Source organism: Equus caballus, chromosome X (assembly GCF_041296265.1).
Source record: "Equus caballus isolate H_3958 breed thoroughbred chromosome X, TB-T2T, whole genome shotgun sequence".
In the NCBI taxonomy this organism is placed as follows: Eukaryota; Metazoa; Chordata; class Mammalia; order Perissodactyla; family Equidae; genus Equus; species Equus caballus.
The window spans coordinates 129,664,862-129,675,661 of NC_091715.1; positions in this window are offsets into that span (position 1 = coordinate 129,664,862).

Here is a 10,800-nt window from a genome sequence, read left to right on the forward strand (position 1 = left end):
AGGCCCTAGTGAACCTGAGCTTCCTAGGGCCCCACAACAACAGGGTCAATCATTATTGTTGATACATTAGGACAAAAGAAACGCAAAAAGGTGATTTTTCTCTCTCCTAGGAGTCCAGAAAGGTGACTGAAGGAGAGGCTGTATGTTCCCACAATGGTCTGAATGCTAGTTTATGCCTGGGAGGGGATGCAAGTGGAGGGAATGGCACAGGGAAGGCTTCACGGAGGAAAAACCAGCTGTGTCAAGTCTCGAGACTGAGTAGAAAATTGTCAGATGGCCAAGGTCAAGAGGGGCAGCCTGTGGAAAGACTATTCTAGGCAAAGGGAACAGCATTTGCAAAAGCACAGAAGAATGAAACAGCATGGTGCATTTTGGGCACTCTAAATGGTCCACTATAGGCAAAGTCTGGGATTTGAGGAAGGGGAGCAGTGGGGCATGAGGGGGACGTTTCTCCCTAGTCCCCTTAGAGTCAATTTTTAGCTCAGCAGCCTGAGTGATCCTCTTACAACATGTCGACTCACATTATTCTTCAGCTTCAAACTCAGGAATGACCCAGATCTTGGTTTCTAGACACAGTTATCCTCTCAATGGAAGCAGGGGCTCCTAAGAGAAATGGTGGATTCTAGGTCTGAAGCAGGCAAAATGCAAGGTAAACCTGGGATATCTTGTGCAAAAAGTAAGGAGGTGCTCAAAGAATCATGGGGATATGTCAAAAGGACACATGAGCCAGCTTGAAAGGGCTCCTATTGGACAATTTGTCCCATCCAGGACAATTTGAGCATCAAAATAATAAGGGTAATAGATTGTAACCCACTGGATAAGATAGGAATCCATGAGTCCATACTGATGAAGATGAACAAGGGGCTGGCCTGGTGGCATAGTGTTTAAGTATTTGCACTCCACTTCAGCGGCTCAGGGTTCGCTGGTTCAGATCCCATGTGTGGACCTACATACTGTTCATTAAGCCATGCTGTGGTGGCATCCCACATACAAAATAGAGGAAGATTGGCATAGATGTTAGCTTAGGGCCAATCTTCCTCACCCAAAAAAAAGAAGAAGAAGAAGAATGAATGAATGAATGAATGAGTGAATATGAGAGAAGGGAAAACTCTTCCTTCCTGTAGAAAGCTGATTAATAAATGTAGGGAAAATGATGGAAATAGAATATCACCATTTAGCAACCATCATGCAAAAATTAGCAATGAATGCTAACACTATTAGTTGAAGTTTTGAGGAGTGCTGTAGATTGAATGTGTTCTCTCAAAATTCATATGCTGAAACCTAAGCCCCAATGTGATGGTTTTAAGAGGTGGGTCCTTTAGGAGGTGAAGAGGTCATGAGGGCCCCACCCTCATGGGATTAGCGCTCTTATAAAAGAGACCCCAGAGAGCTCTCTCACCCCTTCTGTCATGAGAGGACACAGCAAAAATATGGCCACCTTTGAACCAGGAGACGGGCTCTCACCAGACACCCCGAATAGGCCAGCACCTTGGTCTTGGACTTCCCAGCCTCCAGAACCATGAGAAATGAATGTCTGTTGTTTCTAAGCCACCCAGTCTATGATAATTTGTTACAAAAGTCTGAACGAACTAAGACAAGTAGGAACAGGATATTTACACAGACTCAAAATATTTACCCACAGATCACTTATGAATTGCAAATGGAAAAATTATAACTTTACAGTGGAGAAACCTGGTGGACGTCACCCTAACCAAGTGATGAGAGTTACCATTCTCAACAATGGGACAAACTGACATAACATGTGTCCTGATGTGGATGCACCAAGAAGGACGCAATATCACTTCTGTGCTATTCCTGCCAAAAATACATAACCTGAACTATGAGGAAGGATTATAGGGGCCCAGATTAAGGGGCGTTCTATTAAATAGCTGGCCTGTACACTTCAAAAATGTCAACATCGTGAAAGTCAAAGAAAGGCTGTGGAATATTTCCAGATTAAAAGAAACTAAAAAATAACGACAGCTAAAAGCAGTGTGTCCTCCTAGATTGGATCCTGGATCAGAGGGAAAAGTGTAACAAAGGACATTGGTGAGACGGTTGGCTAAATGTGACTATGAACTGTATGGGAGATAGCATTACATCAAGGTAAATTTCCTGATTTTGACAACTGTTCTGTGGTTATGTAGGAAACAATTCTTGTTCTTAGGAAAATGCCAGCTGAGGTATTTGGGGAAAGGGGCATAATGTCTCCAATTTACACTTAAATGTTTAAAAAATATATGTAAAGAGAGAGAAGGCAAATGTGGCAAAATGTTAATTGGAGAATCTGGATGAAGGATAGATGAGAGTTCTTTGTACTTTTCTTATAACTCGTCTGTAAGTTTTTTTTTTTTTTAAAGATTGGCCGCTGGGCTTACAACTGTTGCCAATCTTTTTTTTCTTTCCCGCTTTATTTCCCAAAGGCCCCCCGCCCCCAAGTTGTATATCTTAGTTGCAGGTCCTTCCACTTGTGGAATGTGGGATGCAGCCTCAACGTGGCCTGACGAGCGGTGCCACGTCCGTGCCAGGATCCGAACCCTGGGCCCCCGCAGCGGAGAGCGCGAACTTAACCAATCGGCCACGGAGCTGGCCCCTGTAAGTTTGATATTATTTCAAAATAAAAAGTTTTTGAAAACCCTGCAATAGCTCCCCCATTTCTCCAGAATAAAGCCAAAGTTCTTAAAATGGCCCGCCAGACCCTTGGGTGATTTGGCCCTCCATTGCGTCTCTTACTTCCTCTCGCACTGTTTTCCCCTTCGCTCGCTCTGCTCCCGGCATACTGCCCGCAGTACAGCTCTACAAAGGCTTCAAGTGCCCTGTAATGCTCAGGGTATTTCCCTTTGTCCAGAATGCTCTTTCCTCGGGTGTCCCCATGGCTCACCCTCTCGTTTCCTTCAGGTCTCTGTCCAAATGTCATTTAAGCAGTGATGATGTCCCTGATCACTTTATTTAAAATTGCATTCCCGGGGCCGGCCTGGTGGCGCAGTGGTTGTGTGCACATTACGCTTCTTGGCTGCCGGGGTTTGCTGGTTCTGATCCCAGGTTGGGACATGGCACCGGTTGGCACGCTATGCTGTGGCAGGCGTCCCACATATAAAGTAGAGGAAGATGGGCAAGGATGTTAGCTCAGGGCCAGTCTTCCTCAGCACAAAGAGGAGGACTGGCAGTAGTTAGCTCAGGGCTAATCTTCCTCAAAAAAAAAAATAAAAAAATAAAAAAAATAAATAAAATTGCAGTCCCCACTCTTCTTCCAGAAATTCTTTCCCATTTCATTTTTCTCTATGGCATGTATCGCCTTTAGTATATGTTTTACTTATTTTTCTTGTTTACTGTCTGTCTACTCCCATTAGAACTTAAATTTCATGAGAGGAGAGAGAGTTATCTGTTTTGCTCACTGCTGAATCCCAAGCATCTTAGAATTATCAAATGTTCTTGACCAAATGAATACTGTTGAGCTTGAAAAATAAGTTGCAGAAGAATAGCTAATAGCTAGTACTTATAAATGTCTTATGTACCAGGCAGTGTTCTAAGTGCTTTACATATATTATCCCATTTATACCGTAAAAACACTAGAGGTGAATACCGTTAGCATCACCAGCATCCCCGTTTTGCAGATGAAGAAGCTGAGGCAGTGAGACATGAGGGAACCCAAGCAGTCTGGCTTCAGAGTCTATTTTATTAACTACTATGCTGTGCTGCGCTGCCTCTCTTGTGGTATGATACCTTTTATATCATGTTGAAAAGCATGTACATTTATGTGATGTTTAAAAACAAATGGTGTTAGGGGCTTGCCCCTTGGCCAAGTGGTTAAGTTCTCCACTTCAGTGGCCCAGGGTTTTGCCGGTTCAGATCCTGGGCATGGACCTAGCACTGCTCATCAAGCCATGCTGAGGCGGCATCCCACATAGCACAACCAGAAGGACCTACAACTAGAATATACAACTATGGGGGCTGGCCCGGTGGCGCGGCTGTTAAGTTCGCACATTCTGCTTCTTGGCGGCCCGGGGTTCGCCAGTTCGGATCCTGGGTGCGGACATGGTACCGCTTGGCACGCCATGCTGTGGTAGACGCCCCACATATAAAGTAGAGGAAGATGGGCACGATGTTAGCTCAGGGCCAGGCTTCCTCAGCAAAAAGAGGAGGACTGGCAGTAGTTAGCTCAGGGCTAATCTTCCTCAAAAAAAAAAAAAAGAATATACAACTATGTACTGGGGGACTTTGGGGAGAAGAAAAAAAAGATTGGCAGCTCAGGTGCCAATCTTTAAAAAGAAAAAAAGAAGAGAAACATAAACGTATGGTATCATTATACAGAATAATAATACATGTTGTTAAGGGATATCCACACGTAGCGTGAAAGTATGAAGGTTAAAGGTATGCATGGGAAGGACAACCCGTAGGGAATCAGTTGCATGGTGGTGTTTAAGGTGGCAATCAAATATAAAATCAAAATTGTCTTTGAAAATCTCTTGGGAAGTCACCCACACAGATGAGTTTTCCTTGAGCATCAGATCCTTTCACTGTTTTTATAGTTGAACATTTTTTTCCTCTTTTTTTTATTGTGGTGACATTGGATTATAACATTATGCAGCTTTCAGATGTACATCGTAATATATTTCGAATTCTGTGTAGATTACATCACGTTTGCCACCCAAAGACTAATGACAAGCCATCATCACATGTGTGCCTAATCACCCCTTTTGTCCTCCTCCCTCCCCCCTTCCCCTCTGGTAACCACCAATCCAATCTCTGTTGCTATGTGGTTATTTGTCATTGTTTTTATCTTCCATTTATGAGTGAGATCATATGGTATTTGACTTTCTCCCTCTGACTTATTTCACTTAGCATGATACCCTCAGGGTCCATCCATATTGTCACAAAAGCCGGGATTTCATCATTGCTTATGGCTGAGTGATATCCCATTGTGCATAAATACCACATCTTTATCCATTCATCCCTTGGTGGGCACCTAGGTTGCTTCCAAGTCTTGGCTATCGTGAATAAGGCTGTGATGGACATAGGGGTGTGTGTATCTTTATGCATTTGTGTTTTCAAGTTCTTTGGATAAATACCCAGCAGTGGAATAGCTGGATCATATGGTAGATCTATTCTTAATTTCCTGAGGATACTCCATACTGCTTTCCATAGTGGCTGCACCAGTTTGCACTGCCACCAGCAGTGTATGAGAGTTCCCTTCTCCCCACATCCTTTCCAACACTTAGTGTTTCCTGTCTTTTATTTTTGAGGAAGATTAGCCCTGAGCTAGTTGCTGCCAATCCTCCTCTTTTTGCTGAGGAAGACTGGCCCTGAGCTCACATCCGTGCCCATCTTGCTCTACTTTATATGTGGGATGCCTACCACAGCATGGCGTGCCAAGTGGTGCCATGTCCGTACCCAGGATCGGAACCGGTGAATCCTGGGCTGCTGAAGCGGGATGTGCGAACTTAACTGCTGAGCCATCCGTCTGGCCCCTCCTGTCTTGTTAATTATAGCCATTCTGACAGGAGTGAGGTGATATCTCATTGTAGTTTTGATTTGCATTTACCTCATAGTTAAAGATGTTGAACATCTCTTCATGTGGCAGTTGGCCATCTGTATACCCTCTTTGGAGAAATCTCTGTTCATATCTTTTGCCCATTTTTTAATTGGGTTGCTGGGTTTTTTTTGTTGTTGAGATGTATGAGTTCTTTATATATTTGGATATTAACCCCTTATCACATATATGGTTTGCAAATATCTTCTCCCAGTTGTCAGGGTCTCTTTTCATTTTGTTGATGGTTTCCTTTGCTGTGCAGAAGCTTTTTAGTTTGATGTAGTCCCATTTGTTTATTTTTTCTTTTGTTTTCCTTGTCTGGTCAGGCATCATACTTGAAAATATACTGCTAAGACCAATGTCAAAGAGCATGCTGCCTATGTTTTCTTCTAGAGGTTTCATGGTTTCAGGTCTTACACTCAAGTCTTTAGTCCATTTTGAGTTGATTTTTGTGCATGGTGTATGATAATGGTCTACTTTCATTCTTTTACATGTGACTGTCCAGTTTCCCTGTATGGTTTAACATTGAATTCAACAGCGGGCTTATGGCTGGGAGCCATGTTTTATGAAAGTAACCTGACTCCCAGTTGGCCTGGTGGGATGCTCACACTAGGAAAGGGAAGAGGGAACGATGACAGCTTGGACCTTCGCTAGATTAAGGGTCTCTTTTAGTGTCAGAAATGGGGACAGACTCTCAACAAGCTCAGCTCTCCTCTCTGTAGGAGGACATGTAAATCAGCAGAGCCATATGGCTATCTAGACCTTTGAGTTTCCAGGGATGGCTGGTTCATAACGTCCTGTGATAGCCTCGTCTGGTGTTTATCAACTCCTATAGTCAATAATGACTTATTTATGTTTAACTCACATCTCCCACTGCAATTTCAGTCCATTTCCTATTACTCTGCAGATATGGAGAACAGATGGTCAGCATTCTCCTTATCATCTTCCAGAGAGTGCAAGATACCCATCAAAGCCGTCCCTCCTCAGGTGGTGTTCTTTTCCTGACCCAAATTTCCAACCTCTGGATTTTTCTGCGCGTTTCATTTTCCAGTCAATTTTTCATTTGCACTACAATGGATTTTTTAAAAAATAAAGGTAATATTTTTTTTTGAAAAAGTAACGCATGCAGATGATTAAAATTCTAACAGCAGGGGCTGGCCCGTGGCCGAGTGGTTAAGTTCGCGTGCTCCACTGCAGGCGGCCCAGTGTTTCGTCAGTTCGAATCCTGGGCGCCAACATGGCACTGCTCATCAAACCACGCTGAGGCAGCGTCCCACATGCCACAACTGGAAGGACCCACAACGAAGAATATACAACTATGTACCGGGGGGCTTTGGGGAGAAAAAGGAAAAAAATAAAATCTTAAAAAAGAAAAATTCTAACAGCACAAAAGCTTATGCAGAGAAAAGTACATTTCCCTCCCATCCAAGACCTCTCAGTTTCCTCTAGAATCAGCTATTCTCACCAAGTTCTCCTTCCCGAGAATTTTCTTTAACAGATCAGGGTATATGTTGTCCTCTAAACTCTTTTTCAACTCAGCAAATATTCCTTAAGCACCACTATGTGCCAGATGCTGTGCTAACCCCTGGGGCGGGGCACGAGGAGAATAGAGATGTTTGCCTGTCCCTAGTAGGTGCACACTTTAGTAGGGGAGAAAGGCATAGTCCTTCATTTATCAAATATTGATTGAGTGCTATGTGCCAGGCAGTGTGAGAACCACTGAATAACGTGGAGTTCCTGCCTTTCTGGAGCTCATAGTGTTATGGCCGGGCGGGGAGACGGGCCAACGAGCAGGCATGGTGTGAAATATAAACCAATGTCAGGGAAGCCCCAAACTGCCCCATATTTCCTTGTAAGCTGGGTGGCCCCAGGTGGGGAGCAGGCCACAAAAGCTAAGCCTTGTGCCTAGTGGAAAGGGGAAGCAGTGGAGTTCTAGGCAGGAGCAGCGGCACTGGAACCCTGCACCAGGCACTGGGCTAAGCCCTTTACACATGTTGTCTCATGTAATCTAACAGCGATGTGAGGTCTGTGCCATTATTCAGGTTTTACAAATGAAGACACTGGGGGCTCCACAGATGTTAGGGAATTGACCCTAAATCACACAACTGAGATTCAAATTCAAGTCTATCTTTCTGCAAAGCCTGGGCTCTCATCCACCATACCCATCAGTTTCTGGGCTTGGGGGTGAGTAATGGGTGCTTCTGATCCAGCCCCTCCTTTCCCCTTCCCCCCACGGAGAGCCACTGGCCTACGGATAATAGGTTGACTTAGCCTCTAATTAGACTATATTTTTCCATTTGAGGTGTGAGATCGAGAAGAAAACACATTGATCTGGGAGTCAGGAGCCCTTGGTTCTAGCTCCTACTTTGCCTATCATAAGCCCTATGACCCTGAGCAAGTCATTCTACCCTCTGGACCTCAGGGTCTTGGAAATTCGGAGGCTGGTGGGGGTCATCTCTGGATGCTTGATGAGATTTGATGATATTTCCATCATCCCAAAAGGGCTGTAATGACATATTCTGGGGCAAAAACTACATCTTCCTTCTGAGGATGACATAAGACCAGCTCAGTAAATCTATTTATTTTCAAGGCAATTTGAAGAATGGATCTGCAGTGAGGGTAAACAGCTGGCTTCACCTTACTGACAGTGTGAGATGCAAACATGTTAATACTTTTTTGGCCTCTACTTTCTGCTCATAGTTCTGAACACTACCCCCCCCCCCACCATTTTCTCAATAAAGTGAAACAATTCTTAGTTAAGTGAGCAAGTACCCTTTTAATATATCCACTTTAATTAAAGTGATAATCAACCAGCAACTGAAGAGAATCCTTAGTGAAAACTGGGAAGGAGTCCTCAAATTAATGGGTTATTGCAGGTATGTGATAACCTGAGAACTTTGCTCACGCTGATTTCATGCTCGGGAGAGCAGCCCCATGGCGTGCTGCAAGCCACAGAAAGACGATCTGCTCTGGTCAATAAGCCCCATAAAGCTGAGCGCGGAGAGACTGGTTTGATCCAGAAAAGGTGACTGAGGCACGGCCAGCAGATAATGAGTCTGTTGTTTTTTGCTTATTCCATTTCACATCAAACGTAGGGATTTCGAGACCAGATCTGGTCATTCATAAAGCAAACTCTTCTGGACCCTACGGTGACACGAGGAGGGGGAGTTAAGGGTGTCCAGTTCTCAGGTAAGTGGCTTTCTTCCTCTCTTCCTCCCTCCCTTCCTTCCTTCTTCCCTACCTCCCTCTTCCCTTCCTTCCTTTAAATTTTTTAAAATTATGAAAGTAACAAATATTCATCATTAAAGAACCAAATTGCATATAATTGTGTGGGGTATAAAATAAAAGTTCTTACTCTCTACCCTTTCTTTCTCTCTTTTTATTTCTCTTCTTTTCCTCCATCTCTTCTTTCTTTCATTAAAAAAATTATATGACCTCAATAAAATAAGTAATAAAAACAGAAAAAAATTATAAAAGTAATGTATACTCATTGTAAAATAGTCAAATGGTACAGAATGGTACAAAGTATAAAGGAAACCTATTTAATTCCCATTCTTCCTTCCTGTCTTCCCTCTCTTCCTTCCTTTCTCCTTTCCTTCAACTGTTATCATTACATAGGTGACATATAAAAATTATAAAAGAATCAATAAGTACAGAATTGTATGGTATATAAAGGAAAATCCTCAGTCTCCACTTCCCCTTCCCCAGCCCACCTTTTCCGGCCTTACAGACATATAGACTTACCTTATTCCTTTTAATGACTGCATAGTATTCCGCAGTGTGAATGGCCCATCATTTATTTATCGAGTGCCAGGTAAGTTTCTGAAACATACCTTGGAATTGTCATAAAAGTTTAGAGGAAATGCAAGAAAGATATAAATTGGGTTGTTTGCTGCTGAAAATTTCATTTTATAGATAGCCATCATATCCATTTCTACAGCACTTCATACTTTGAAAATTGCCTCCATCGCCTCATTTGATCCTCTTCTATAGCAGCTCTGGGAAATAGGCAGATTATTATCTCCGTTTTTACAGATAAGGAAACTGAGGCTCAGGGAAATGAAGGAACAGCAGTGCCATCTCACAGCTAGTTACGGATTCTGAGCCTGGTCCTCTTACTGCACTGTAAATTTAGGCTGCGTTTCATCTTGCAAGTCATAAAAGATTTAGGCAGCCCCTACTTCTAAGCTTGCAGTTTAGGAAATCCATCCAAGTCATACAAATTCCCTTATTATTCCAATGAGAATGGCAGTAGAGCACTTGGTAAATACGAGGAGCCTTATTAATGGCCGGTGCTCGTAGCAAGCCCAGGATTCATTTGGTGTCCTAATTGGCTTCTGTTACTTTAAATGTAAAATGAGTCTCTTCACTCCAAATCCCACTTAGAAGTGGAAAGAAATACAATATGTTGCATTTTCCTATAGGAAAAGAAATGTTTAAATCAGTAGTATATCATTCCGAAGTGTATTTTATTTAAAATCAGAAAATGCCCGTCAGCACCCTACTGCCAAGCTTCTGCAATACGTTTCCGTAGGATTTGTAGTTTTAACACCATTTGGCTGGAGAAAGGGAGATTTCCAGTGTGTTTTCCAAATAAGCAGCTTAAGGTACGATTCTTTAAGGAGACAAGCTGGGTGAATGTAATGAAATGGTCAGGTTTCTCTAAACAGATCTGCTTTAAAAACTGAAATGATTTGATGAGTTACTTTTGCCATTAAGATCTTCTTGCATAGCACTTCCTTCAAAAAGTTTAGGATCATTGAAACTGCAAGTTGTTGGGTTGAAGCTGTGTGCATTAAGGTTGAATGCAGCGCATTTCGTAATGATGCACTTAACGTGTGTCTTCTCCTCTGGGCTAACAGCCCCGTGAGGACAGGGATCTCTGTCTTGTCTTCCCAGCGCTGCCTCTCGATGTGTAATATGGTATCTGGCACATAGTAGGCACTCAATAAAATGTGCTGACTAGATATGCAAATAAATCAATCAGTGAGGTTTCAGCCATGCTGCATAACTCAGGCAAGCCTCTAAACTGTGGCTGGCTGACACGGCTTTAAGCAATAGGAAAAAGCCTTGCGTGGGATGTGAAGAAGAAGTGTGGTCACATACACTTAGAAATTGTTCTGAATCCGAGCTGGGTGTGTTTCTGACTTTTTGAACACAGGTTTGGACAATGAAAGAACACATCATATGTCAGAGGCTTTGTGGATTGATTCTCGTGTCGAGTTTTATCTTTCTCTCAGGTAAGAAAATGGATTCTTATTATCTATTTC